This window comes from Mus pahari, chromosome 1, assembly GCF_900095145.1.
Source record: "Mus pahari chromosome 1, PAHARI_EIJ_v1.1, whole genome shotgun sequence".
In the NCBI taxonomy this organism is placed as follows: domain Eukaryota; kingdom Metazoa; phylum Chordata; class Mammalia; order Rodentia; family Muridae; genus Mus; species Mus pahari.
This window is the reverse complement of record NC_034590.1, coordinates 76,805,910-76,814,021: the sequence shown is the minus strand read 5'-3', so window position 1 is coordinate 76,814,021 and position 8,112 is coordinate 76,805,910.

The following is an 8,112-nucleotide window of genomic DNA, read 5'->3' as shown; positions in this document are numbered from 1 at the left end:
CTCTAAATGGTGCCACTCCCTGATCCAAGAATATACAAACCATCACAGAATATGTATTCAGGTTGTCCTGGAAGTGGTCACGTGACTTTTTAAAATAGAGAATGTCATAAATCGAGGTGCTTGACAAATGCATTGTGGAGACAACAGGTAAGCAGGCTCTAGCAGAGTGGGGAAATCTCTGGGATATGTTTTAGGTGTTCTCCGATGCCTTCCTCAGCTTATGAGTTGTTGGAAGCTAAAGGTCTGCTAAGACATTCCAATGGTTTTACCTGACAGTGAAAAATTCAGATTACAGAGGTGAGTAATGAAAGACTATTAAGGGGAATACAGAACAGAGATGCTTTTGACTGCAGACTTGAAGCATTCCAACTCTCTAACCCTGCAGTTCTAACTGGTCAATCAACCTTCTAGAATTTTTAAGTCTTTCACAGATTTTCATCTATCAGCTCACACTATCACACAACCCTGTTTTCTCTGCCATCTTTTTTCTGTCTGTCCCTGCCTGTGTCTATGTTTCTACCTCCCCCTCTCTTTCTCTATTGTAATAGAAAACACTGTCCCTGGAGACATGCACGAACCACTTCACTCCCTAAGAAAGAACATTGGTTTCCAGGTAGAGTTAGAGTCCTTGAGACTCAGATGGCACTGGAGTGAACCAAGGCGACAGCTGATTTTCCATTTCCTGAAGAATCTTCGATTTAGACCTCCTTTGGGAGAGTTTGGTCCTTTGTAAGGAAAGGAAATTTACAAAGTTCAGATAATGGGAGTTTTATGCAAATTCTGAACTTCACTGGCCTGGAGGTGGCTGTCTGATTTTGAGGGTTTAATTAGGAATAGTGAGGCACCTTTTGCACTAGAATTTTAACCGTCATTGATTAAAATGAAACACATGCCCTAGCTTTATTTTATGTCTAAAAAAACCCAAGATCAGCTCTTGTATTTGAACGAGCTCTAGCTACAAGCTGTGTCACCTGAATAAAATAGCAAGAGGTCATCTTGTTCATGCTTTTGTTTTAAGATGTTTTGAGTTTGAAAAGAGAAAATCAGGGCTTATTTCACAGGATTCCATTTGTTTCACCTTTACTATTACATTTATGAGGAAAATGTCTTGCAAATATGATTCAAGAAAGGAAAAAGAAAAAAGGGTGGGTCTTTCAGGGTATTCCCTGCCTAGATTCTGTTTCCATTTTTCTTCAGTCTCTAGTGATTACTCGGCTCAACTGGAAGTGAAATTCACTTGTATCTGTGAGGCCAGCTATAAGATGAAATGCAAAGGTCCTTACCTTCCAACAGTCCCACAGAGAGAGTGGGGCAGGGGAGGCAGGGTTAGGAAATAGAGGAGAAGAGGAACTGGGCCCTGCTTTTCCTGTCTAAGATCTGCCTTGGCTTGTTTGTTCTCTCTGAATGAACTCTTCCTCCTGCAGCTGTCCATGGTGCGTCCAGTTCCTTCTGTCTTAGATTCAAGAACCTGGAACTGTTCCAGAGGTGCCCACTGAATGCTGACACCCATAATGTCAATAGGTTACACTGACAGACACATCCCGTGTGATTGCCATGTCTGTGAAGAGCCCAGCAGGTAGCCAGAGTAAGGTAGACTCTGTCTAATGGAGGTTTTCATTTTGCTTTTAGTCACAATGTAGGCCCAGTCCAGGATCCAGGGCTTTATAGCAAAAACTGCTTCTTCAGTGACTGCTAGAACACTTTGGAGGTTTTATTGTAAAAGGTAGAGGCTTACACTGCCAGGTCTTCAGCTCATGTCTTCCCCCCTGGATGGCTCACTCTGGAATGACATTTCTTGTGCTCACTTAAGTGTCTGCAGAAAAGCCAGTCTGCTGAGGAACACAGAGGCTCAGCCAATAATCAACTATAAAATGCCCTCAAAAGGAGCCTCCATTCCACCAAAGGGGCTGCAGCCCCACAGATGCTCTTGACCAGATCTGGCTGAGATGTTAACAGATCCCAAGGCTTGGAAATTGTGGAACCACCCTGTCTAGTGTTCTAAGCCATTCCCTGATAGCCAAGCATCATCCTCTTGTGTCTTGAAAAGCATAAGCTAGGGTTTTCTTTACTAATCTCCCTAACAATAGGCCAAGGCAAAGTGACCCAGAGCCTTGCCAACCTGACCCAACTGACTAAAGCTTCAAGAAAGACTGCTGCCACTTTGCCCTAACAACGGAGGGCAGAGATTGAGGGAGAGCCAGCTTCTATTCAAGTCCAGACTTGGGGAAATGACATTCCATATCAAAGTCCACTCTTCATTTTTGAAAGAGAAAAAAAATTCAGAAAGCCTAAAGATCTAGTTCAGTTGAAAGAGTGTGTGATGGTTTGTATATGCTTGGCCGAAGTAGTGGCACTATTAGAAGGTGTGTCCCTGTTGGAGTAGGTGTGTCACTGTGGATGTGGGCTTGAAGATCCTCATCCTAGCTCCCTGGAAACCAGTCTTCCACTGGCAGCCTTCAGATGAAGATATAGAACGCTCAACTCTGCCTGCACCATGCCTTCCTGGATGCTGCTATGTTGCCTCCTTGATGATAATGGACTGAACCTCTGAACCTGTACACCAGCCCCAAATAATGTCCTTATGAGTGTTGTCTTGGTCATAGTGTTTGCTCACAGCAGTAAAACTGCAACAAAAAGAGTGATTACCTAAAAATTAAGAGTGGTGGTACACCAGTAATTCCAGCAAACAAGAGATGCAGGCAGAAGGATCAGAAGTTCAAGGTCATCCTAGTCCTTAGCTACATAACAAGCAGCTTGACCAGGGCTGTTGAATCACCATGCCTCTTGTCCCAGTTCTTTCTCTAAACTAAAATCTCACAAATCCTGAATATGGACTAGGGTTTCTGGACTCCTTTACCTGTTTTTCACATTGATTAATTCTCTGCTTTTCACTATTGCATGTCCCTTTGATTAGAATATGGTGTTGAGCGGCTGAATATTCCCTAAGTCCTGGATTTCCCTCTAAAGTTCTAGATAACTTGAGACAGAGACTTATGTAACTGAGTCTGGGCTATGTAGCCTACTGAACTTCTGATCTTTCTGCCTGTATTTCCTGAGTGTTAGGATTACAGGTATGCACCACCATGCCTGGTTTTTGTAGTGCAGGGGTTTGAACCCAGAACCTTATGCATTACAGATTCAGTGACATCAAGTTACTACTTAATCCTTAGGTGGCTTCCAGTTTACCTGGAAACTCTGTTTAAAAGTGATACTGGCTTGTCCTATACATTCCTCACTCCAGCTCATACTAGTCTCCCCTCACTCAGGATGGCTCAGTTCCATCGTTTGTCTGTTCCTAGACAAATCAACCTGTTACTAATTCTCTGGTGTTTCCTTTACTCTTTCCTTTGCTTGGGTATATGTTGTAGCCAGCTCCTGTGTTTTCTTCAGATAGTATCCCGAAAAACATTGTGTCCAACAGCCTTCCATGGTAGCCATATCTTGATGCTCCATTTCACACTAGTCTTTTTCCTTGGTAACCTTAGTCTCTATCAGAAACTGCCCTCTATATCCATCGATGTTTATATTTATTGGACATCTCTGTGTGCTAGAAACTGCTCTGGGTGTTAAGTATTTATTATTTTAGTGTTTCTGCTTATTTTTTTTCTTTTTGAGACTACTTCTTACGTAGCTGGCCTTGAGCTTATTATATAAGTGGGATCACAAGAGTTTACCATACCTGGCTATTTGCTTATCTCTTATTTGGTCCTCAAATCCCATTGCTTTGCCAACCTAGATGTTCATTTTCTGAAGGTGAGAACTTTGTCCCTCATGCCTGTCTTGAGAACCTGGTATCCAAGATTATGCCTGACATGTCTAGTGAATAACTGTTAGATGAAGAAAAAAGCAGGGGGGCAGACAATGAAGGACTACACTAAGCTCCAAATGGGCTGGGTACTCTAGAGATGGGACAGATAAGTGCCAATGTCCAATATTAGACAACCACCTGAATCAGCTGATAGAAATCAAGAGCGCATTCTGGATGTGGACAAACTCAGGAAAGGCAATAGAACTGTACAGAACCAGCAGTGAGACAGGAGAAACATCCACACAGACCAAGTTAAGCTTCCCTCCATTGTCATCTTTTTACCTGCTCTGATAAACACAGACCCAAGTGAGAAATCATAGCTATCATGGAGTGACTTGGGATGGCCCCTGAAATTTGTGTCCACTTGGAATCTCAAAATACAACACTGTTCGAAATATGGTATCTGCATGTGTGATTGGCTATGTAGAAAGACATAGAACCATCCTGGATGTAGGGTTGGTGGCATAGCCAGTGACTTCTTCCTTATAGGCAGATGAGCGATGCATGGAGAAGATACAGTCAGAAATCAGAGTGATGCAGCTGACAGCCAAAGAGCAAAAAGGACCTGCCCAGAGCCACTTCAGGCTAAACAGCAGGGAAGCATTCCTTCCTGGAGCCCTCTAACATCCCTGTAGATAACTGAATTTTATGGCTTGCACTTTCCAGAACTATAAAGAGAGTTAATCCTGTTGTCCAAGCCCAGAAGTTTGTGGTAATTTGTCATAGCAACCCTAGGAATGTGCTATAGTAGTCGTGTCCCTTTCTCTTTCTGAATATGAAGTAATTGTTTAATAGCTCAGCCAGGCACATTTAAAGGCAACAGCCTTCTCAGTATTTGGCAAGGAGCAGAAAATTTAAACAGTGTTTGTTAAAAGAAATGTCTGATGACTAAGGGACATAGCAGAATTAAAAACAAACAAGCAACAAAACAGTGCTGGGCATGGTACACATACCTTTAATCTCAACACTAGGGAAACAGAGGCCAACAGCTCTCTGTGAGTTCAAGGCCAGCCTGGACTATGATATGAGAACCTGTCTAAAAATTTTTTTTAAAAAATTACACAGACACCAGGAATCATACATTTAGGCTGGAGAGTTGGCTCAGCAGTTAAAAGCACTGACTGTTCTTTCAGAGGTCCAGAGTTCAATTCCTGGCAACCACATGGTGGCTCACAACCATCTGTAATGGGATCTGATGCCCTCTTCTGTTGTGTCTGAAGACAACAGTAGTGTACTCGTATACATAAATAAATCTTTAAAAACAAACAAACAAACAAATCTTATGAGATAGATATCAAAAGCCTTTAATGGTTGTCCGTGAAGAAATCAACAGCACCTGTGAAACCTGTCCTTTTCTGCTATCTCAAATGAAAAAGTCTTGCCCATGTGCAAAGCAACATAAGAGAAGAGGTTGAGGTGGGAAAGAAAGTGCAAGGGCTTAAAACAGTTCTTCCACTCTTGGGCTGTACCCATGTGTTTGTACCCATGGTTCATATTTATCACTGCTCTATGCATTGCAATGAATGGCACTATGGACCAAGGCTAGGTTCATGAGGCTGCTTGCTTCCTCTGCTTCCCTCATGTCATTTAGGTTGGTTACTTGGGTGCTTGCTCCCAGGATAACTGTGGCTCCATCAGTTACCATTGCTCTATAGACCTGAAAGATATCTTCTTACCTATGGGCCTCGAGTTTCTGGAGGTGGGGTAGATGGGGAGACACATTTAAACACACTATAATGTTTTGTTTTTTGAAACAGGCTTTTAGGACTGGTAAGATTGCTCAGTGGGTTGAAGTGCTTGTGTGTAGCAGCCTGATGACCTGAGATTGATGCCCAGATTCCACAAGGGAGTAAAAGAACCAACTCCCAAGAGTTGTCCTCAAACTCTCCCCTACACGTGGTGACACACATGCATGCCAACACATATACACTAAATTTAAAAAAATTAAAGCATTTACAATGCAAAGAATTACAGAGACTAATTCTGTCTAGAGTAATCAGTCTACTGTCTGATTGTATCACCATAAGACTATCATTAAATATCGCTGATATAGATGTTTCATTGATAAAAGCAAGTGTGTTTCATAAGACAAGGTTCTTTTGGGCCCTGCAGTCTAAAATTATCTGGACCTAAGTCTGTACTGCATGTACTAGAGTCTCATCTTCCCTGTTAGGCCCCCATGGAACAGGAATAGTGTCTCCATTTCAGCCTCAGTGTCCTGGGGACACTGCCTGATCTACAGTAGGCATCAGCTAAAGGTTTGTAGAAAGACTAGTCAAAATATATCTTACCCCCTTTCTTCTAATATCTCAGAGTGGTATAGAATTCAACACTCTAAACTGATATAATTCAACAAGAAATTAAAGATAAATAGTAGCTATGAACTGAGAGTTGGTTATTCATTGCCTGGAACCTTACTGTCAATGGATCCAACCAAGGGATCCCATCGAGGCCTAGGTGTCTCACTTTCACTAGGACCCTCACTGTATGAGCTTCTCTGATTATCATCTTGGACCCATGGCTGTCACACATCTGAAGGCATGCAACTTGAAGATGTGTTTGTGTGTGAGAAGTATGCATTCATGTGTGCATACACATACAAGATATCTTAGAAAGACATTTTGAGTACATGCTTACATATATTGATTAATACAGTGAGGGGGATGGGAGATCTGTACACCCTTAAGAATTCCCAGACCAATCTCTAAATTTGAAAGCTTTTTCCTGTCTGTTACAGAGCATATTGCACAGAGCAAGCATGAGCGAGCCCCATGCCTCTTGTTTGCCTGTACCTGAGCTGTCATAACCCTGGGAAAGCTACAGGGTTTGGAGGCTTCCTTTAGAGTATTGACAGACAGAACACCAACACCAGGCTTTCTTTCCTGAATAAATGACATTCCAACTGCCTGGACTGCTGTCTGGAAAGTTCTCTTGTAGACAGTTGTTTTAAGTTTATATCTTTCTCTCCTCCCAGAGAGACAAAGAGATCAATCATTTGTTTTTCAAAGTAAACAGAACCATAAAATGAAAGACAGTGGTCCAATAAGCAGAATTTTGCTTGAGTTTAGGTCAGACTTGCCTGAGTAAATATGTCTGAGTCAAGGGCTAAAGTGTAAGCAGGTCCAAGTGCAAGCCTCCAGGGACTATCCCTGGGGCATTAATATTAATATGAGGTTTTCATGGGGCACAAAGTAGTCTAATGTCATACCACTAACACTGTTTCTGGGTCAGCATGACTCCGGAGGCAAAAAGAACTTCTCTGCACTGCAGAAGCTTAAGGTTTCTTTTCTTGTCCCTGGTGCCTGCCACCCTCCCCCAGCACTGGCTGTCTCATTGCAGAATTAAGTGTTAACATAGGCAGAGCCCATTTGAGGAGCTGTTGCTGTTCTAAGCACTTTGCAGAGATTAACTCACTGATTCCTCAACATAAATCTGTAAGTCTGGATGCTGTATTACCTGCATCTCACAGACAAAGGCTCTGAAGCATGGAGGAGAGTGGATCACTTGCCCAAGGTGACACAGACTATAAGCAGAAGACCTGGGGTTCATAGCCAGGCAGTCTGCCTAGAGACAACTTTATTAACTGGGATACCACAGTTGAGATTGACTAATCCACTACTGCAAGCACCCTTTCAAAATAACTTTTAATATCAATACTAAATGAAAATCACAGCCTAAAATAGGACAGACCTTTGGCAATTACATTTCATATATTAATTGATTGTAAGGATTGCAATAATAAGAGAGATATAGTGGAAACCACTGTATTTGTTGTGCGGTTCAGAGGTATAATAGAGAGCATGGTGGCACATGCCTTCAATCCCAGCACTCGGGAGGCAGAGGCAGGCAGATTTCTGAGTTCGAGGCCAGCCTGGTCTACAAAGTGAGTTCCAGGACAGCCAGGGCTATACAGAGAAACCCTGTCTCAAAACAACAACAACAAAAAAAACCAAACAAACAAAACAGACACATAATAGAAAGTGTAGAGCTTTTCTGTGCCTTCTTTTCTTGTCTACCAACTACTTGATTTCTGGATATAAGACTCCACTTGTCTCGCTAGGGCTCTGTTGTGCTGAATTCTGGAAACTGAATTCCTTAAAAACACAAAGAAAATATTTAGTATGTGTGGTTGGGGCATGAGAGATCCGCAGATGGTGGCTTCTCTGCTGCTGTGGTAGGGGACTAGCTTTTCACATTTTAGTATCTTCCAAAGTTATAGGTCCATATACAACAGCTTCACTGACAATCTGCTGGGGATTTTTGCTGATATTTCCACATAACTATATGTATTTTCATGTTAGCAA